Source organism: Grampus griseus (genome assembly GCF_964374135.1).
Source record: "Grampus griseus genome assembly, chromosome: 17".
NCBI classification, from domain to species: Eukaryota; Metazoa; Chordata; class Mammalia; order Artiodactyla; family Delphinidae; genus Grampus; species Grampus griseus.
Genome location: NC_139011.1, coordinates 31,121,761 through 31,145,017, shown reverse-complemented (window position 1 = coordinate 31,145,017; position 23,257 = coordinate 31,121,761). Strand labels below are relative to the sequence as shown.

General features: G+C 39.6%; 1 pseudogene across 1 annotated transcript; it reads left to right on the top strand.

The window, feature by feature from the left end:
• The first annotated feature begins 12,688 nt into the window (after positions 1–12,688).
• Positions 12,689–14,025, top strand: LOC309835219 (elongation factor 1-gamma-like; annotated as a pseudogene). The gene has a single exon. The product of its transcript is annotated as an elongation factor 1-gamma-like (transcript).
• The last annotated feature ends 9,232 nt before the right edge of the window (positions 14,026–23,257 follow it).

Sequence of the window (23,257 nt, the reverse complement as noted above, 5' to 3'; positions counted from 1 at the left end):
TTGTTGCGGGCCTCTCACTGCTGTGGCCTCTCCCGCTGCGGAGCACAGGATGCGCAGGCCCAGCGGCCATGGCTCACTGGCCCAGCCGCTCCGCGGCATGTGGGATCCTCCCGGACCGGGGCACGAACCCGCATCCCCTGCATCGGCAGGCGGACCCCCAACCACTGCGCCACCAGGGAAGCCCCTGATTAGGTTTTAACACTTATTCAATGTAATATTCCGAAAGGTAAGAGCATGACTCTCATATAATTACAAAATGAACACATGTCAAATATGTTAAGCTCAATTAATGAGGGAACTAACAAAGTTATAGGAAGGCAATTTAATAGAAATCATGGTAGGGTAGGCGTGCTAGGTTAGATACACAGCTGCTTAATGTCCATCTGGAACACAAACTATAATCTCTAGGATTATCTATTCTACTAGACAGAAATTATTTGTATCTCTACTGAACAAAAATCTAAAGATTAACCTCTGTGCCCAAGAATTGTAAAATAGCACAGACAATAAAATATAAATCCCAGGAGTGCACTAAAAGCATACTTAACAATCTCTTCTGCTTTTTATAAATATCAGATAATTTCTCTTATTGTGCAGATCACAGTGAGCATAGATTATCTCCCTCTCCCGGCAAAATATAAGTAGTTTTTAATTTTTGTTAACTAGAAAAATTGGGGAGAATGAAGGAATCTAGTTTGCTACCGACATCCCAGAGTCAGCCCCACTCAGACTTCCTGGTGTTTGTGAGGCTTAGCCCATAACGGTTGGATCTTGCCCTGCTAACCCTAAAGAAAGTTGATTGACAAGTGATAAACTGCCCATATCAGTATCCTCATCTCCTTTCCTAAAGATAAATAAATTACCAGGCCTCACCAAATAGTTCAAGAAAGCCTTCAGAATAAAAAAGAAATATAGGTAAAATAAATAAATAAAAATATTTTTCTTAACCAGGAGGAAATATCTAACCTTAAGAAACAAAATTTGTACTCTCAGAGATATTCAAAAAGATCCTGCACCCTAAAGTAAGAACAGGATACTAAGAAAAAGGGAAATAAAAACGAAAAGAGCTCTTGGACATTTAAAATACATTGCCAAGACAGGATTCAAAAGAAAATTTGAAGAAAAAGATAAGAAATATCCAAGAACGTAAACAAAAATTCAAAGAATGAATTTATTTTGCCTACCCCCATTGGCAGATGCCTTTTTATGAAAAAAAATAATAATCCAACATCAGTTGGTGATTTGGGGGTCATATCCTTGAAGTGTTTGCAAATGGGTATTTTGTCAACTTAAGTACCTAAAATACATAGAATTGTATTGTGTATTTGGAAATTGCTAAGAGTCGATCTTAAAACTTCTTATCACAAGGAAAAAAATTGTAATTAAAATACATACACACGTACATACATACGTACCTAGCAAGTCAATAACAAGTGTTGATTACTTACTCCTTATATAAGTTCTGCACAAGTTGCTGTGTGTTTGTGTGTTGGGGGGGCGGGGTTGGGGGGGTGTTAAATAATAAAAATTATAAAGCATTAGAAACCTCTAAACATAACCATAATTTGTGATCTATGTCGCTCAGCTCCGTACAGAAATCTCTTTTTTAAACCAAAAAGAATCCATTCCAGACAAGTTAAGACAAAATTATTCCCTACTCTTGCCTTAAGTTTCACTGTGACTAGTCTTCTTCTAAACGCTTGGAAGAACACGCAATGATCATGAGACACAGACAGTGATGCTCTCTGGTCCTCAGGGTCTCTGGCAATGATGAAAGATAAATCTTTAAATAAATGAGCTGTGGCATGTATTGCAGGGAGTCCGTCTTACTTGTCGTGCACATAGCCTCTCTCTTTCCCTCAAAAAGAACCAGAAGTCAGTGTGTTAAGATATTTTTCTCCAACACCATTGATGTTTCTGAAAAGCCTTTCATGGACGGGGACATGGTATAAAATTGATACTAGGCAATAACACCCAGTGAAATGTCATCATTGCTAGATGAAGCTGAGGGCTCACAAACACGTCTAATGGATGGATACCCAAGGCTCTTCTGCACTCTTAGAACTCATACAAAGGGTGCTTAATTAGCATGTCTGGGTTATAGATCTCTTAATCACCATTATTCACAGGTTAAATTAAAATCAACACTATGTAATTGCTCATCTGTCGAAAGAGCACAGCTGTAACCAACAAAAAAGAATAAAAACAGTCAAAAGAACGGAAATGGATGGCTTGGGAATTCGTTGCTCATGTTTCTGGGTTTCCATCATCCTGTCTCTGACACCCTTCTTTATTTAAATATTTTTTATACAATGTTTAAAGGTTACTTTCCATTTGCAGTTACTCCAAAATATTTGCTGTATTCCCTGTGCTGTACAATACATCCTTGTAGCCTATCTTACACCCAATAGTTTGTATCTCCCTGCTCTTTCCACTGGTAACCGCTACTTTGTTCTCTATATCTGTGAGTCTGCTGCTTTTTTGTTATATTCACTAGTTTGTAGTGTTTTTTTAGTTTCCACATATAAGTGATATCATACAGTATTTTTCTCTGAGTTATTTCACTTAGCATAATGCCCTCCAACACCCTTCTTATTGTTACCGAGTCCAAGCTCGCTCTGCTCACAGCACCACAAGCCAATAAATCGGAGACGGAGTGCTGAGGCAAGGAATACAACTTTATTCGGAAAGCCAGCAGACCGAGAAGATGGCAGACTAAAGTCTCAAAATAACCATCTTATCGGGGTTTGGATGCCAGTTTCTTTTATAGCACAGAGACGGGGAGGAGATGAGGAAGTAAAGTAAAGAGGACCTAAGTTTTACAAATATCCCCTGGAATGGCCAGCCTCAGGGAGGGGATGTGCTAATTTCTTCTTCCTTGCAGCCTGTCCACAGGCGGACAGGGTCTGGATGTTTCCCTGAACAAAGGCACTTTGGTTTAACATTCAGGCAGAGAGGCAGGGCTCCCCAAGGCAGATCATTGTGTATAGACAATATCCTTTTAGTGAACAAAAGCAACAGGAAGCAAAGGTTAAAGTAAAAGAAACAGATCCAACACATGGTCAGATTTGATTCTTCCTTGTAACATTATTGCTTTTCTTCAGTGGGTTCATGGCTATTTTTTTCCTTTTCTTAGTATGTGGCAACTGCAGCTGTATCTTCCTTTTGAAGAAAGTCACAAAAGGAGGTTCTGGGAACTTGCTAATCACTCTATCACTAGAGTGAATATTTACTGACCCTCAGCATTTCTCTACCAAAATCAATCCAAAGAAGGACCAAAGCCAACTTTTATTATTTTTGTTTCCTGAGTGCATTACATTAATTTTAAATATTACTAAATTTGGAAATAAAGACAGATGCAGACAAAATCATCCCTTGAGGACTTAAGATTTAAATAGTAATTTATATGATAAATTTTGGACCATTAAAATTTGATGCCTAATACTTTGGGGTCAGATAATTCTCTGAGAAACTAATGAAAAGCAATGAACCCTTAACCCAAAGTCACTAGGAAAACTCCCATAAAATTCTATTGTATACATAAATTCAGTAGGTTTACATACCCACTAAAACCAATTGATTAAACAGTTAAAAGTACTTGGTTAAAACAAAATGTCTTCTGTGACTGAAATAACAGGCACAGATTCTTCAGTGTGATTATAGTAGTTAAGTGAAAAGAGCTGAATATCTTAGCAAAACAGTTCATACTAAAGAAAATTTAGAGTTTCAGGATTTAGTTCCTCAAATTTGTTTTCCACAATTTAGTCTTCCCAGATAATTATTCAGTTGTTTTTTTTGTTTGTTTGTTTTTTCTTTTTCTTTACAATGTATACTGTTTGGCTGTTCACAATCTAAGAAAAAAATACCAATTCTTTTAATTAAATCTGTCATCCTCCAGGCTCCTTGCCATACACACATTCTCCCAAAGCAAAACACAAAGTGCTCACAGTACGAGCTCATGTGATTCCCTTCACCCAAATCCATGTCTTCTTTTTCCTTCCTGATTAACAGCAAAATTCATAGGTTGTACAAATTAATTAATTAACAAAAAATAATTTTAAAATGTTTTCAGTTGCCATATACCGAAAATAAAAGCTCATCAAACTGAAGTGATGACATAAGGTTTTTGTATCTACCACTCTGGTGGATTGGCTGTTACTGTGGCGGATAAGCCAGAGCTAGTTTTACTCCTGTTTTGTGAATCTCTTGATGTGAAAAATAGTATTAGCCTATAAAAATTGAATCTTATTTAGATGCACATAACTCGCACATTTAGATACACGTTTAATAACTTGCTTTCCTGTAAAAGAATAGTTGAAGTCAGGACTGTTTCAGAGAATCCCATATTTGTTCCCTATTACTAGGAATCCCATAAACCACTGTCTGTCATCCAGGCTGCACTCTCAGAAATTCTGTTAGTTTGAGCTGTAGTCTGGGCATCAAGATTTTTTAAAGCTCTCCAGTTGAATCTAATATGAAGCAAAGTTTGAGAACTACTGATATAAATAATGTTATTTTAAATGAGAATATACTGAGTTTATCTTATAGCTGATCTATCTAGAGCTGGCATTTTTCCTCATTACTATATGGTAATTTAAACCAGTGTTTCCCATCCTTCTGGTATCAAGGCATACATAGATATTTGTGTGGCTCACTGGGGGTAAACAGAGAAAGTTATTTGTAGCAGAAGTAACCAGCCTGGAAACCTCAGCTGCCCCAGTTGGAGCTAGACTCCTCCAGGGTCGCAGAGGGTCAGAGGTCAGCATTGAGACATTCCAGTAACCCATTCTGTGCAATTCAAAGATTGAGACCCTTGGTCTTAATTACACTAAAATGTAGAGTTGATGAACAAGAAAGAAAAAACAATAAATTAAAGCTATTTACTTTGATTTTTCCAATTTTCTTAGAGGCTAGCTCAGTTTGGGGCTCATTTAGGAGCAGGTTTTCTAGACTGGAATGGGCCTCTGAGTACTTAGGCAATCTCTGGGGATTTCTGGTGGGACACCTGACACAAATTCATCATCCCTTCTGAATTTATGGAAGAAGTAACCCACTTTTTTCTCAAATCCAGTCATTCCAGTGAAAGTCTCACCAACATTATTCTAAGCCTTATTTTTCAAGGCTAGACAAGGTTAGGAATTGTCATTTCCTTTATCTTACCTTAGTCATTACTGGGAGAAAAGTATGGAGAATTAATAATCACCAGCTCCTGAACCTAATAATAATGGATTTAGAAGCTATAAAATCATAGCATATGAGCAAAGAATAAAAGTTGATTTTTATTAAAACTCCATCTTTTTAATAGGAACAAGGAACACATAGCATGTGGGATGGGAATATAAAATAAGAAGAGGCTGATTATAATTATGCTTAATTAAAATGCGTACATGTGGGACTATGACAAAGCAAAGCATGTTTGGCTTCAGTTATTTTTGCTTAAAACAGGTAGGATGAAATGTAACTTTCAGAGTCTGAAATTAAATCATTGTAGAGGGGTTTTATTGAAGTAAATTTCATATTTTAAAACTTGCAGGTGGAAAAAATTTTAAATATGCAATAACAATGTTCACAGGTTTTACTTGGGAAGTGATTTCAAAATCAAATTTCAGAGTTTAGGAGGAATAATTTGTAAGGACCTTTTCTCCCAAAATATTTATGAAGCATCGTCTATGGGCAGCACACATTTTCTACTGATAGTGAAAGCTTAATTCAAGACGAAGATGTATTAATAGAAGGAGGAAGAGGGGGATGGAAGTGTTGACTGAGAAAAATGCACAACCTAAAAGTTGAGAATTATGTTTTATTTGGTGGACCTTCTGAGGACTTCAAGCCTGGGAGACAGGCGCTCAGATAGCTTTGAGGGACTGCTCCAAAGAGGCAAGGTGGGGAGCCAAGATATACAGGAGTTTGTGCAACAAAGACTGGGTAGTCGGAACATCAAAAGATTACTGTTAATTAAAGAAAACCAGACATCTCAAGTTAAGGAATTTAGCACTTTTCCATGTATGGGAAGATGCAAGAGTCTGGGCTCGCTGAAATCACTCCTTTGATGTGCACCTCAGCTTTCTGGGGCCAGTATCCTGTGCTTTCTCATCCTGTGTCTCTTCAGAGGTGGCTGTAGGAGTTGACTGCTAGATGGCAGGCATCCTGTTTCATCCTGAGTTGGGGAGGCTGTAATGTGGTGGCTTGATGGCTGCAACATCCTTTGTTTGCTGATACAGCAGGCAACATTTCTCCTTCACAATAAGAAGGAAGAGAAAGAGGAATAGAGAAAGAGGAATAGGGAAAGAAAGCATGTTGAAAATTATTTACTTGCCTCACTACAAAGAATACCATAGACGTTAATACCTTCACACTCTGGACAAAGTTCTAACTCTGTGAGACTTCATTTACAAAGTGTCTATAAGAGTTTCAACTGAGAAAATTATGAAAAATGGTATGATGTGTGTTAGACAACTTAAACAATGGGCACATAGTAGGTCTGTGATTGAATACCCTCAACACCTCTATCTTGGTGTGTTTAAAGCAGAATTCAGGTTTTCTCCTTACTCTAAAGCAACCTCCTCTTTTGAATCTCCTATTTCTATTCCACCTGCCCAATATTTCTCAGAGGTGTGAATCTCTTTCACTTCTCACCACCAGCTTATTAGGACTTTGGTTCTTCACACTGTAGCTGTTGTAATGTATCCTTAACTGATATTTTTTCTTTCATGTAACCATATTTGGAAATAGAATGGTTGCAGATGTAATCAGTTAAGAAGAGGTCATGCTGGGGTAGTGTGGTTCCTTGATCCAATAGGAATGGTGTCTTTATAAGAAGAGGGAAATTTGGACACAGAGACAGAGACACACAGAATGGGGAATGCTGTACGAAGACACAGAAACAGAGGCAAGATGGGATATAAAGATGAGGCAGAGATGAGAGGTCTGCTGCCACAGACCGAGGAACCTGGGCTGACCAGAAGCTAGAAGAGACGAGGAAGGATCCCCACTAGAGGCTTCAAAGGGAGCATGACCCTGTCAGCACCTTAATTTCTGAATCCTAGCTCCAGAATTACGAGAGAATACATTTCTATCTTTTTTTAAGCCACCCAGTTTGTGGTATTTTGTTACTACAGTAGCCCTAGAAAACTACTGGGTTGGCCAAAAAGTGCATTTGGGTGTTTCTGTAATATCGCACGAAAAACCCAAATGAACTTTTTGGCCAGCCCAACATTACACCCTCTAACAGTTTTTGTAGAGTGCAGCCAACTACATATTTTAAGGGTCTGTAATGAGTGTACCTAAGCAGTATAAGCAATGGACCATGAAGGCTCTTGCACATCCCCTTGGCCCACCTTCCATGGCACCCCCCCCCCCAACTACTGCCATTGAAACCAGCTGCATTCTGGTGTACCCTACAACACCTTGTGCTGCCCATCCCTTGCTTTCCATCCTGGGCTATTTGGTTGCTCACCATGGGGAACTGAAGGTGCCCAGTGTTCTGTATGGTGTACCTGGAGGTGCAAGGGAGTCAACACTCCTCTGGGCAACCTTTGACTCTTGGGAGATGGGAGCCAGTGGCTGACATTCCCCACTTCCGTGTCCAGGGTAGACAATTCTGATGTGCTCCAACACATTCTTCCGAGGGCCCGCGGTGGTAACTAGGTTAATAATGCATCCTTGAATTGCCTTTCTCGCCTTCCTGTTTCTCTCTTTGTTATCCTATTCTAGTTTCCCAGGATCTTTTCTCAAAGTAAATTACCAACAAGCAAGCAGTCTTTGTTGTCAGAAAGAACCCAAGGAAAGAGAGCTGTGAAGTTTTCCCAAAAAATTTGTGCCTGCTATTTTTTATTACTGTAATACAAGGACCCAACATAATACCTTGCACATAGTAGGCATTCAGTAAGTATATATTTATTGAATGAACAAATGTACAATGCTGATCCATTTATCATTACACGTTATGCATATATCAATACATTATAGTTGACTGTATATATAACTAAAATAATATCTTGATAGCGATTCAGGCTGCATTTCTTTGCCTTGTCTACATATTTTGAGAAACATTGTTTAAAAAATTAAGATAAGCTGTGTATCTGGAAAATTGATGATTTATAATTCTAATAACATTATTAAAAATAACATCAGGTTAGGGTTCGTTCAATGTCTGATACCAAATCTACTGACCCATATGCACCTGGACCAACCCTTCTGCCATGTAGAGGTGTCTTCCTCCCTATCTCAGGAAAATCATTCTTGCCACCATAAGAGTGTACTTATCTCCTACCATGCTAATCTTTTCTTCTCCTCTCCTACCTTTTCCACTCCACTTCCTGGATTGCAGTGGCCTTATTCTCCTTTCATGCCTGCAATTGTGTCAAGCTCTTTCCTCCTCTCAGCCTTTATAACTATTCTTCCTTTGCCAGAAATATTCTTCCCCTTGCTCCTTTCTCATTCAGAGCTTAGCTTACGTGTCAACAATTGAGAGAAACCTTCTGTGGCCACCATTTCAAAGTATCCACCTTAAACCTCCACATTCAGTTCATCTCTTTGATTTTAATTCCTATATCAACTTTTTCTATTTCCCTTTTTCTTGACTACCCTTACCCTAGCCAAAGTGGGACAAGTTACTATTACTTCTTTCCTTAACTACTATGAAAATTCTCTTAAAAATTATCCCCTTGGGAAGGTTATCTAAAAAATATTTAGAGTTTCTACTAGACAGACATCACCTGATAAGAGCAGATGCTGGCTATAGTGCTGGAATAGCATTCTGGAAGCCCACTGCTATACCAGGTACTAATTCTTTGGTTGCTTGATTCTGCCATAGAGTCAGGACTACCTAAATGGCAGGAAGACACTTGGACACAGGGTAGCAACTACTTCTAACAAGAATGAAATTATGTCAGTGTTTTAACAATATGTATGGTTGCACTTTTGCAAACTGATGCTACTGGTTCATACTGGTTAGTAAGCTATTTGCCCAATCCTTCACATCTAAACAAAAGGGACCTTTAATAAACACATGCGTGCACATGCACACACACATACACCCACACTCCAAATTCTACAGTGACTGCCCAATTCTTAAACATAACCCATAGTTCCTACATATCTGACCCTTGATTACCTCTTCAATATCATATTGCATCATGATCCTACTGACTGTCCCCAATAGAGGCAAACAGGAAACTGAACATAGCATGCATTCGTATCCCAGAATGTGTACAAGACCCCAACAGAAAATAATTTGCGTGGATGACCAGCTCAAAGGATAAAATTGCAAAGCAAATGAAAACTTAAGTGCCATGTGACATAGTCACAAATGAGTGGCTGTAGATAATAAGTTAACCTGAAACTATATGTTTATAAATAGTAGAAAGGCAATTTGGGAAATATACTTGAAGTCCATAAAATATAAATACCTCTGACTCTGCAATTTCAATCCTAGAAATTCACCTTAGAGAAAGAGAAATACACAATTTTTTACACAAGGATGTTAATTGCAATATTATTTATAATGAAGTCACAAAGCTTCTAGCAATAGATGATTAGTAAAATAAAATATGATTCAACTAGCAGTAGACAGCCATTAGAAATGTTTGAGAAGTGTATTTAAAAGCATATATTATCAAGTGAAAAAATCAAGTTATACAGTAGAAGTGTGCAGTGTGATTCCAATTTAGATAGAGTCAGACTAAGTGGTTAAGTTAGGTGATGAGATCACAAATAATTTTCTTCTTGTCTGTGTTTTTCTGTATTTTCTAAGTGTGCTTCAGAATACTGGAATTACCTTTATGACAGGTGGGAAAGCCAATACATTTTATTAACAAAATAGTAGTACATTATTTTTGAAAGGAGTGTACCAACATGCTTTGCTGGTATTGTGATCTCTTGTGAAAAGCAGACCTGTAAATGTCTGTAATGCATAGATGGTAAAAGAGATTTTGCTGAACAGAGTCAATACCATTTTCTGGGCTTCTGTTTTTTTCTGTGACTTTTAAGATGCTTTAAGATGATGCAACAGACTTTTTTCTAAGACCCAAGAGCAATTTTTCTTGGAGATGGATTTATGCAAATAACTTTTACTTACTGAAAGATTGAAATAGAATCAAAACTTATAAAACGAGGCAAGATGAAGGGGAAAAAAGGATCAAAGAGTCCTGCTCTAATTTCTCAAAAGAGCACTGTGTTCCCTCCTAGCTTATCTCCATTTAAAAGACCTATGTGCTTAGCTTCTCAAAGACTTTTTGAATTTGGTATAAATTAAAGAGGTGTGAGATGACATCTGAGAATAATGTCGAGCTAAGAAAGCTTCTATTATTCACCCAAAATTTTTAAGCCCATTTTGTAAAATAAAGCTGAAGCATTATGGGTCAAGGAAAATTGAATCCAAACTCCTTGCTCATTTGTTTTATTTTGAATGTCAATTGATTAGGAGTTCATTCTAGCTGATAAAACTTCAGTAGTGAATGTGTGAGGAAAGCTTGTCAGAAGTTGTCAGTGGGGCTTCCCTGGTGGCGCAGTGGTTGAGAGTCCGCCTGCCGATGCAGGGGACACGGGTTCGTGCCCCGGTCTGGGAAGATCCCACATGCTGCGGAGCGGCTGGGCCTGTGAGCCATGGCCGCTGAGCCTGTGCGTCTGGGGCCTGTGCTCCACAACGGGAGAGGCCACAAAGTTGTCACTGTACCATTTGGTTATTCAAATTGAATCAACTTTCACTTAAAATTATTTCTTATTATTTAAGTGTGTTCTTCTGATTAAGAAAAATTACAACTTCAATTTGTAAGTCTCTTAAAATTTCTCAGTCTTTTATTCCAACATGACAAAACCTCCTTTTTTTCAGGTGAAAGGAATTACTGATAACCTTCAATATAGTTTGTTTCCTATTTTTTTCCATCTTCATTGCCGTCTTTTATGCATTGCTTCCATTATCTCATTTGTCTTGTTACAAAGAACATTTTGTCCTCCAATATGTCCTGCTAGATGATTCTTCTAGAACCTCAGTTTTATCTTATTATCTCTCGCTCTTACATCAACGATGGCAACTTGTTGACTAAGAACTCACACTGACACACTCAGTATAGCATTAATGTCCCTCCGTGAGGCTACGTTATCAACCCAAATCCACATAAACTGCTTCCCAATAGATATTCTCTAAGCCTGGCCGATTCGCTGCATGGCATGTTAATATTCTCTCTGGGGCTCTTCTTTCCTCCTGTGCTTGATCAAGTTAATATCTTATCTCAATTCTTTTAAATCCTTTGACAATCACTTCTAGTTTTCTCACTATTTCAGCACCTGATTTAATTATCTCGAATAATTATCTGATTATCTAGTACCTATAAAGTATAGGTGTTGCTCCAATAAAATTACAAGCTTTTTGTTGATTGAGATTGTATCTTACAACTTGTTTATCTCACTTAAAAATTAGAATAAAGTAGAGCATCTATGAATTGGGCTTAACAAACTTTGGAGAACTGAATTATATTACCTTTCATTATATTATTCAGAATGCGATTACTAGTTTTAGAACTGCTTCTAAAGGCATGAATGTAGCCAATTACCCATAAATGTGTGTGAATGGAGTGGTTTGGAGATGGGAAGGGACATTTAAGCTCACCCGTTTCTTCAACAAATTGTCATTGCACACCTCTTGTTTATCAGGCAGTGGGTAGACATTGATAAATAAAATTCGGGGCCAAAAAGTTTATGGAACTTACAATCAAATTTGAGATAAAAGATACTATGTAAGTTATTAGACACATAGACATGTTACTTATAAACTGTTTTGAATGCTCTGACATTAACAAGGTGCAGTGATGGAGAAAAGTGGATAGAGGGAAGGAAGAGCATGATTTAGACGAGCTAAAGGAATGACCTTGCTAGAGGGTTGACATTTACACTGGGATCCAGAAGAGGGGAGCCAGTCATATGGAGAGGGGGCTGGGACTTTTCAGGTTCTGGCAACAGTATGTGAAAAGGCTTGAAAGTAGGGACAAAAGGAAGAAATAATAGACTTTGAAGCATTAAAGAGAAGCCAGCAAGTTGAGGGCAGAGTGGCATGAGACAGGATGGAGATGTCAGGATTCCAGATCATGCAGGGCATCCTTGGCCGTGTAAAAAAGACCGTGCATCTAATTTAAACTAAAATGTGCGTTGGTTTGTTCCTTAAGGTCAGCTTTACAGCTGTGTGGAAACAGATTAAAGAATACCCAATAGGACAAAATGTTTATTTTCTATTTATTTATTTTTTTTAGTGAAACCTATGTCATTCATTGAACTATATCACCTTGATAATGGAAAATCCTGATACCACCTAAAGTTAGATATTTTTAAATTTTACAACTGGTTATTAGACAATTGTCAGGTTTTCTTTTTAATGGTAGTTGTTTCATCACTCCTGGAGATACCTAACATTTTATTTTTTAGTAGTGATAAAAAAAAAATGCCTCTACTTCAGCTTCACTAAACTTCATTTTCATCAGCACGTTGAGGAAATGGTTTTCTGTCTCCGTCGTCTGTGGCCAGGGAGGGCATTCTGAGATGTCTCTGTAGGATGCCTCACTTTGTATCTGGGTATAGGCAAACCCGCAACTGGAGTTTTCTGATGAAAGTATTCCTCAGTAATCTTTGATACTGTCAAGTTCAAAAGCATCTTTTTGCCTCTGTTTAACTAAAATTAAAACTAATTTGGCCCTTTCTCTGCAGAATCACCATGGTGGCTGGGACCCTGTACCCATATCCTGAAAACTGGAGGGCCTTCAAGGCCCTCATTGCCACCCAGTGCAGCAGGGCTCAGGTCTGCGTGCTCACCGCACCACCCCACTTCCATTCTGGCCAAACCAAACACACCCCCGAATCTCTCCATAAATTTCCTGCTGGCAAGGTTCCAGCCTTTGAGGGTGACGATGGATTCTGTGTGTTCGAGAGCAATGCCATTGCCTCCTATGCGAGCAACGAGGACTGCAGGGAAGTACTCCCAAAGCAGCAGCCCAGGTGGTGCAGGGGGTGAGCCTTACTGATAGCAACATAGTTCCCCCAGCCAGAACCTGGGTGTTCCACACCCTTGAGCCTCATGCGCCGCAACAAGCAGACCACAGAGAATGCAAAGCAGGAGGTGAGGGGAATTCTGGGGCCGCTGGACGCTCACTTGAAGACAAGGGCTTTCTGGTGGGCGAACGTGTGATACTGGCTGCAGTTGTCTGCACCCTGTTGTGGCTTTACAAACAGGTTCTGGAACCTTCTTTCTGCCAGGCCTTCCCTAATCCAAACCGCTGGTTGCTCACCTGCATTAACCAGCCCCAGTTCCGGGCTGTCTTGGGGGAGGTGAAACTCTGTGAGAAAATGGCCCAATTTGATGCTAAAAAGTTTGCAGAGAGCCAGCCTAAAAAAGGACACCCCACTGAAAGAGAAAGCTTCTACGAGAAGAGAAGCAGAAGCCCCAGGCCGAGCGGAAAGAGAAGAAGACGGCTGCCCCTGCTACTGAGGAGGAGCTGGATGGACGTGCGCGGGCAGCGGCTGCTGAGCCGAAGGCCAAGGATCCCTTTGCTCCCCTGCCCAAGAGCACCTTTGTGTTGGATGAATTTAAGCGCAAGCACTCCAACGAGGACACACTCTCCGTGGCGCTGCCGTACTTTGGGAAGCACTTTGATAAAGATGGCTGGTGCCTGTGCTACGCCGAGGACCGCTTGCCTGAAGAGCTCACCCAGACCTGCATGAACTGCAACCTCATCACTGCAGTGTCGCAGGGACTGGACAAACTGAGGAAGAATGCCTTTGCCGCTGTCATTCTCTTTGGAAGCAACAATAGCGGCTCCATTTCTGGAGTCTGGGTCTCCTGAGGCCAGGAGCTTGCCTTTCTGCTGAGTCCAGATTGGCAGGACTATGAGTCATACACATGCTGGAAACTGGATCCCAGCCGCGAGGAGACTCAGACCGGTTCGAGAATACTCTTCCTGGGATGGGGCCTTCCAGCACGTGGGCAAAGCCTTCAATCCGGGCAAGATCTTCAAGGGAACATCTCTTGCCATCGCCTAGCTGCCCACACCTGCCCTTCAGGGAGAATGGGGGTCATTAAAGGAAACTGAACATCGAACCCTTTCCTGCGCTGCCTCCTTTGTGGGTGATGGCTTCTTCAAAGGGGAGTAGATATGTTGAAGCAGGGTGTTGTCTATACCTGCAGGATCTCCCTGTGCAGGAGAGAAGTCTTCAAAAGAGCAGAAAGAGAGGCCTCTCCTCAGTTTTGATTTTTTTTTTTTTTTAATTGCCTTGCCTCTCCTGTGATGACCGTCTTCTAACCTAGCTGGGAAAGGTTGGATGTAGTTAGGAGGTGGTGACACAGGGCTTTGTAACTACCTAATTCCAGACCTTCCCTCATGAAGGGGGAGAATACCTGCTGACAGAGTGAGAGCACAGCATATGCAGAACGACTTAACACTACTTCCCTGCTTCCCGCAGCTGCCCTGTGAGCTGGGGCGGCCGCCGTATCCAAGAGTCATAGTTTCAACACTTCAGACAAAGAGGCACAGACTCCTTGGAACAGATGCTGGCCTGTGGGCGCTAACCTGGCTGTGGATCGTCTCTGGGGTATCTCTACTTTCTCACAAGGAAGTGGGGTTCAGAGATTTAAGCAATTTACCTGTGATCACACATCTTAGGTAGCGGAGGCAAGATTTTGAACCCAGTGGGTGTCACTGGAGCCTGTACCCTAAACACGCCCTAGCGCTTCCTGCAATGTAGAGCAGTCATAAATGTCCTTAAACAACCAAAAAAAAAAACACCCCAAACTAATTTGAATCACGTCATCCTTACATTTAATTCAGTTAGTGTCTTTCCTCATCTATTACCTTAGCCTCAGTTTGTCAGCTGATAATTTTTCTAAGCATCTCAAGGAGCTCAGAGTAAGCTAATTGTGGTTCTGTGGAGCTGGACCTTTGGGAGGAAAGAAAAAGCTGGTACCTCCATTCCCTAATCGGTAATATCCTTTCCAATTCACCATAGAAAATGGCCTAACTCAACCAAATTAGCAGAAAACATGTAGGAGTTTAGCTTACATGGCCCTTATGTGATTGCTGTCATAAACTCACGAAACGCATACAATTTTAAACTGATCTTGAAGTGAGATGAGTAGATGTTAAATAATACGCTATTTTCTCGCAATATGTTTCAGTGACAAATTCCATTTTAAACAGTTACATGATTACAAGCTCTGAAATTAAATTTCATGATGAATAATTAAGCACCACTCTTCAGAGTCCCTGGGAGAAGCCACATTCTCTGCAGCACGTACACTTGGAATAATCGATTGGGAGTCAGTTGGCAAAGTACTTCAGGTTTAATTTGCAGTTCTGAAGGATCCTCCTTCAGCAGTTAGGGAGTCTGCTGCAGCCCCTGCTGTCCCATTTTGGTGGGGAAAAAAAGCAGGATTTTATCTTGCTTTGGTACTGTTTCACACTATGGTATAAGATTCCTCAATTGATTGTGAAAGATACTCATACAAGAGAGTTCCTATTTATTTAAACATCTTTTAGAGTCACAGGTGGAAACAATGAAAAACATAATTTAAGAATTCTTGTTCACTGTTTTTTATTCTGGAATTCAGGGGTTAGTTGATGTGGGAGTGTTGTATAGAAAAAAGACCCATGGCCTTTATTTTGAGGAAAAACATCTAGATTTCAGCCACTTGGGATCTGGAGCAAATGGGCTAAATTCTCTGTGTCTCAGTGGCTTTATCTGTAAAATGGGTATAGTAATATTTCTCAAAGTTGTTGTGACGAGTAAATGATATTATAAATAAAAGACTCCTCACACAGTGCTTGGCCAGAGTAGACAGTTTTCTCTAAGGATGAAGTCTAGATCATTCCTTACTCACAGACCAGAGAAAGTTTATAAGGATGGTATTCAATGCTATTTCCATTTTCAAAAAATTTTACCTGCCTTGAATATAGACAAGACAGGGGTATGAGTGAAACATCAGTCTCTCCCCACAATAATGCTGCTTCCTCAGCCCAATGTGGTCTGTCTGGGCTCTGCCACTGATGGAGAGCTGGATACTGGCAGTGTTGGTGAAAAGCAGGAGTCAGCAAACATTTTTTTGTAAAAGACCAGATTGTGGGCATCGACTTAACTGACAGTTTGTGTCCCATCGACTTAACTCTGCTGTTGTAGCGAGAAAGCAGCCATAGACAACATGTAAATAGATAAGTACAGTGTTTTCCAATGAAACGTTATTTATGGACACTGAAATTTGAATTTCCAATAATTTTCACTTTTCACAAAATGTTACTCTTCTTTTGATTTTTTCCAACCACTTAAAAATGTAAAAGTATTTTAAAAGGAGAGAGTTGTGTGGCTTCACTCTTGTCAAAAAAGTAAGAGGCAAGGACATCCAGAGAAAAATAGGGGATCAAGATCTGATGGGAAAGAGGTAGATGTTTTGGGATAAAACAGGAGTTTTAGAGTCAGAACTGGGTTTGAATCCTATTTTCTCCCTTCATTGGCTCTCTGACTCTAAACGCAAGGCTGCTGAATATCTGTCTCGCTCAGTGTGTTCATTTATAAAATGGTGATAAAAATACCTACCTGAGTGGGCTATTGTAAGGATTAAATAAATTATTCTATACGATGGTCCTTGTATACAGAAGGTACTTAATAAATGCCATTGTGACTAATCTTTTTGTTCCTATGTGGTAGGCAGAATAATGGCCCTCTAAAAATGTCCATGTCCTGATCATAGGAACCTGTGAATAGATAGGTTTTAATGCAAAGGGGAATTAAGGTTGCTAATCAGCTGACCTTCAGATGCCGGAGATGATCCTGGGTCATCCAGGTGGGCCAAGGTAATCACAAGGGTCCTTATAAGTGGAAGAGGAGGCAGAACAGAGAAAACAGAGAGATGGCAGTGAAGAGGAGGACTTGCCCAACGTCTCTGGCTTTAAAGATGAGAGGGAGCCACCAACCAAGGAGTGCCAGCAGCCTCTAGACGCTGGAAAAGGAGAGCAAATGGATTATCTCCTAGAACCACCTAAAAGAAATGCGGCCCTGCCAAGCCTTGATTTTAGCTTAGTGAGACTCATTTTGGACTTCTGTCTTCCAGAACTGTAGGATAATAAATTTGTGTTGTTTTAAGGCACTAAGTTTATAGTAATTGGTTACAGCAGCAATAGGAAACTAATACAGACTGTTACTATTATTATCCATGCGAAGAAAGCTAGTTGTCCACAAAAGTATATGCTTCCCCCTTCCTTAGTGCAGAGATTTTTCTGGAACTGGGTGCTGTCAAAAATCGAGAAATAGCACAATTAAAACCACCAAATTAATAAATGATTAATAAATTCAGTAAGAGTTATTGTGTATCTAAGAACAATTTGCAAACTGGGAGCTTTCAAATGCAAGGACTCCCATGAAGCTCAGGGGTGTGGTGTTACAGGATGGCTTATAAAGTGAAAATGAGGAAGCTGTTAACCTTTACAATGACTGGTTATTACAATGGGCGTTTCCAGATGGTAGGAGCTTGGCAAAAAGGGATTATCTCATACCATTTTTAGGAAGATGGCTTAAGTTTCTTTTCTGATTGTCACATGCATTTATAAGAAATAACCTAAGTATTGCTTATATTCATGAAATGAGATTTAGTTTTACTAACATGGCTTTTGTCTGCTCAGGGAATTCTCAGATCTGGACTCCATTTTATATTTAATTTGAACAGTTTTCCCCTTTTGTACATTCTCGCTACAAGCTTAGAGTGTGACTAACTAGTAGAGTGTGACTAGCCATTGCCACAGTTAATGGAGTCAGGCTGAAAAATCACATGTTTGCTGTTTCCATTGCTTGAGTAGTCAGGATGGAGGGTCACGTAGTCGCTCTTCCCAACAGTTGCCTGTCATCGTGGAGGTGGGCGGACAGGTCATTTAGTTCTTCCAGTTGCCCAGTCCTCATGGATATCTGATGTGTGAGTGGCTGCTGAAAGGCATTTGAAATTGCCCTTGAGAGGATACAAGGCACTAGAGAGGTTAATATGATGGCTCTAAGGAGAATATTAGCTGAGGATTGAAAAATTCCCAAGAACAGAGATTCGCAGGAGACAATATTTAACCAATTAAATAAATCAAATGGGTTATAATAAAATACAGCGTTCACCACTTTTTTTTTTTTTTTTTTTTTTGCGGTACGCAGGCCTCTCACTGTTGTGGCCTCTCCCGTTGCGGAGCACGATGCGCAGGCTCAGCGGCCATGGCTCAAGGGCCCAGCCGTTCCGCGGCATGTGGGATCCTCCCAGACCGGGGCATGAACCCGTGTCCCCTGAATCGGCAGGCGGACTCCCAACCACTGCGCCACCAGGGAAGCCCCCACTTTTTTTTTTAATGGATAATGTGTATGTATTTGGGTTTCAATTTCTTCTGAGTTATTTACGTAGGCACAATATGGTGTATTAGCAATCACACATCCTCATGATTACTTAGGACAAGATGAACATATGGATGTTTTTATCAGGAGGTGAAATGAAAGTTCACCTGAAATGTTTTCATTTCAGGAGGTGAATGAAGTTTTACCATTCTCGGTAAAATTTGCGTTCCGATGATCTGTCTCCCTCCACTGTCTCTCATGCCTCCCAGCCAATCTTCAGCCCACTTGGCCGGGAACTGCTCCCGTCAAAGCTGCCAACCCCCTCTGTGTTCCTGAACTTGGATACTTCTCTGGCCTCACCTTGGCCGCTCCGCAGGATCTGACACAGCTGACTCCTCCCTCCCTGAAGCCCTTTTTTCTCTTGGCTTCCAAGAGACCACCCACCACGCCGTCCTGGTGTGACCCCACCTCTGGCCTCCTGTTCAGTCTCCTCTGCCGCCCTCTCTTCTTTCCAGCCTCTAAATGGTCAGGGGCTGCAGAGCCCGGCTCCGTCTGCCCTCCCCCGCAGGCTGATCTCACCCAACCCTGCTTTCAGTATCACACAGCCTGATGGCTCCCACATTTCCATCTCCGGCTGGCACCTCTCCTGTATATGCAAAAAAAAGAAAAAGAAAAAAAAAGTGTTTTTTTAAAAATAAAGGCTTTTTATTTATTTTATTTTTATTTATTTCTTAAATTAATTAATTTATTTTTGGCTGCATTGCGTCTTCGTTGCTGCGCACAGGCTTTCTCTAGTTGCGGGGAGCGAGGGCTACTCTTCGTTGCGGTGCGCGGGCTTCTCCTTGCAGTGGCTTCTCTTGTCATGGAGCACGGGCTCTAGGCACGTGGGCTTCAGTAGTTGTGGCACATGGGCTCAGTAGTGTGGCTTGCGAGCTCCAGAGCGCAGGCTCAGCAACTGCAGTGCACAAGCTTGGTTGCTCCCCTGCATGTGGGATCTTCACGGACCAGGGCTTGAACCCGTGTCACCTGCAGTGGCAGGCGGACTCTTATTAACCACTGCGCCACCAAGGAAGTCCTAAGGTGTTGTAGGTGAGCTTCTACTAAATCAGGCCTCTATGTGATGTGAGCAATCAAGTAATTTAATGAGATGCATTTCTATGGAAACAAAAGAAAAACAAAGTTTAATTTTAAACAAAGGTTAAAAGGTTAACAAAGGTTAAAGTTCAAGTAAATTACCAATTCAGCTTCTGCATCCGGGGAGCAGCCAGTTGAGAAAATTTCTAGATTTGAGTTTGAGGCATCTTTACATGGACTGGGGTTGGCAGTTTCAGTCTGACGGATTTTCCTGGTTTGCAGTTTGACTGGATCTGATGTTTTTGGGTGTTCCAGTGAACTCTTAAGTGACCCGTGTAGCAAGAGGCATGAAGGTTGTTCACATGTGATCTGTTGTGGTACTTTCTGTGAAGTTTACAAGTAGATACCTCAAAGACAATGAATAGGGCTAGAATCAGATAACCGGTACACCAGAGTTATCTACTGAAATACATTTTTTTATAGTCATCACATTTTTATCAAAGATATTGTGAAACAAATTTGTTTGTAAAGTAAGTCTAATCTTATTAAACTTGGCTTGATTATTTACATAAATATAAGAATAATGAGTCTATGCATTTTCTTAAAAATGACATTTCAATCAAAGCTTGGGTCATATCTAAGGGACTTTACTGGCTTCATAAAGTCAACCTTAGTTCTTTAAATTATTTAGTGATAAGGAATATCAGATTAGACCTCTAAAGTCTCTTTAAGCAGTTTAGCCTAATTGTTTTCTGTTGTTTCTATTGTCTAATTGTTTTCTATTACACAAGGAGAACAGATTCTTATTGAACTTATATAAGTATATATATTGGCATGAAAAATAAGAATATTTAATAAGAGTTTCTGAATTCTGGAGGGATCAGGGTGGGAGAATAACAAATGTTTCAACTTTTGTTGACAAAAGTATATTTTACCATTTGCTGTAAGTTATATATAGCTTAAAAGGGAGGAGAAAAAAAGAGTCTTTTAAATCTGGAAAACAAAACATTAAAGAGCAATGGTTTTTTTTTGTTTTGTTTTGTGGGTTTTTTTTTTTTTTTGTGGTACGTGGGCCTCTCATTGTTGTGGCCTCTCCCGTTGCGGAGCACAGGCTCTGGACGCGCAGGCTCAGCGGCCATGGCTCCCGGGCCCAGCCGCTCCGCGGCATGTGGGATCCTCCCGGACCGGGGCATGAACCCGTGTCCCCTGCATCGGCAGGCGAACTTAAAGAGCAATGTTTTGAATGAAGTCATGAAGATTATAATTATCTTCGTCAGTACAATCAATCTCCTGTAATTCTTATTTTGCTTCATCTTGGGTTAGCAGCTTTATGAATCATTTTTCCATTCGTTTCAGAAATTCTTACCTAGTTCAGTGTTACAATCTTAAAGTGATCAGAAACGTGTATTCTACAGTACTTGTCAAGGTTTTTTCCATGCATATCTTTGAAGATGAAGCATATTTGCCTATAGTTTATTGTAAATGCTTTCAGAGGAGAATTGAGAATAAAACATTAACCATGAATGACAAAAGACTTAAAAATATTCATGGTTAAAGATCTGTTGATAGTTCATACCCACACAAAAACTAATGCAATTGATGAGTAAATTTGGTTATATTTGTGATATACAGTATTTTAAGATAATAGTTGGAATTATGATTGATAACATTGTACCAGGCCATATCAGAATTTTAGGAATTTCATATAATTTCTGAATTACTTATATATATAAGGTATACCTATATAAATATAAGGGGGTTAAATATTATTTTTATTTGACAATATTTCCTATGCAATTTAACATCAAATAAGCTTAAATAAATTAACGTTTCTCTTTTATAAGGAGAGAGAAGGAATCTTTTGAGATCTTCCAGGAGCCCTCTGGAAAATCCCAAAGTTAGTTCAAGGTCAAAAAGACTTCATTCAGGGCTCCCCTGGTGGCGCAGTGGTTGAGAGTCCGCTTGCTGATGCAGGGGACACGGGTTCGTGCCCCGGTTCGGGAAGATCCCACATGCCGCGGAGCGGCTGCTGGGCCCGTGAGCCATGGACGCTGAGCCTGCGCGTCCGGAGCCTGTGCTGCGCAACGGGAGAAGCCACAACAGTGAGAGGCCCGCGTACCGCAAAAAAAAAAAAAAAAAGACTTCATTCAAAATTTGATTTGAGGAAGTTTGTCCAAAATGTCAAAAGGTTTAAAACATTTGATCAAATAGGAGCATAAGTCACTGTGAAACAATATTTAGTTATCCCTTTAACCAAAGTGACAATGAAAAGATTTGCATTGCAAATACAGAAAGTTACCTGGTTATAAAAACAAACATACAAACAAAAAGCCTTAGCTCATTTAAAATGGAAAAGACTCAGTTTTTCTAAGTAATCAAAGTCCTGATAAAGGCTATGTAGAACATAGGAAATATTTTCTAAGATGCAGAATCTTTGTTTTCCTAGGCAGATTACATTTACATAAAGAAAAACCCTTTATAAACTTTTACTAAGAGTGGATCAATAATCTACGAAATTTGTGGCTTTAACAGAGAGAAAATTAAACTCTAGTTTTGTGTCAGTACATTAGTGAGCTCATTTAAGGAAAACCTTATAAATCTATCCAATTTAGCCAGCTTTGACCTCACAACATAATTTATTTTCCACAAACCTTCTGAAAAATTTCTATATCCATTTAGGATTTATCTTACTCTTTTTCCTTTTGTTGTGGAATAACCAGTCATTTTATTTTAGACAACATTACTCTTTTTCTTTAACAGAAATACACGCTGTATTCCTTGCGTACTCTTCATGTCAAAATACATCCCATTTTCTTCCCATACTTTGCATACAAAATTGTTTCCCTTCACTCTTACTGTTTCTGTTAGTTCTATTTTTATATATTGATTATAAATTTTTACTATTAGTAACCTTTACTTTCCAGTGAAAACTAAGAAACAGGCAATTGTGAAGTATCATATATTCGCATCCTGTAGTCGACTCACAAACTTATAAATAGGTAGTTAAAATTTATAATTTTTTAGAAACATTCTTCACACTACCATTTTCTAAATGTGGCAGAAGGCATATTTATTAATAGACACAAATATCTTTTGTTTCTATAAAAATTAAGCCAAAAGTAGATAGATTTAAACTTATATTTAGCAATCTATGTCTCAGTATGTTATCTTCTTGGAAATGATCTTGATATTCAATGAATATCCATTATTTCGTTTAACTTAGTGTAAACTTTTATCTCATTCATATTTATTTAAACTATTTGTTTTTAACAATTATGCTTAAGCCTTTTTCTCACCACCTTAATGTTCAGATGTCTGAATTCCCAAGATTCACATATTACATCAAGCTTAGCCTCTTGGTCTCCTGATACCCAGAGCCATATCCTCTCATGTGCTGCTTGGTCTTGTGAGTGAGTGTGTGTGTGTGTGTGTGTGTGTGTGTGTGTGTGTGTGTATGTGTATGGAATATATGTATGTATGTACACATTCACATATAAGAAATTACCATGACCTAAGAGATTTTTGTAAATTACCTTGCTCATAATGCTGATTTTAAGGGACTAAATTTCTGCTGGTTTATTATTCATCTTGCTTTCTTTCTTCTTTATTGAATGGTTTCTACCTCACTGTTTATGTAGTCTCCAGATAGTAACAGTGAAAGGGAAGGTAGAAAGACTCTGAACTTTTCCTGGCTTACCATTTTACCTTGTCCAGTTTCAACGAGTGTTTTGAATTTAAAGACAATCATACCCCTGTTTGCTTGAGACTGGTGTCTCCATGCAAAATTCATTGACGAAAAGTGAGAAGTCTGGCACTGGGAAGAAACGGTTGGAGAATCAAAGAAAGATAT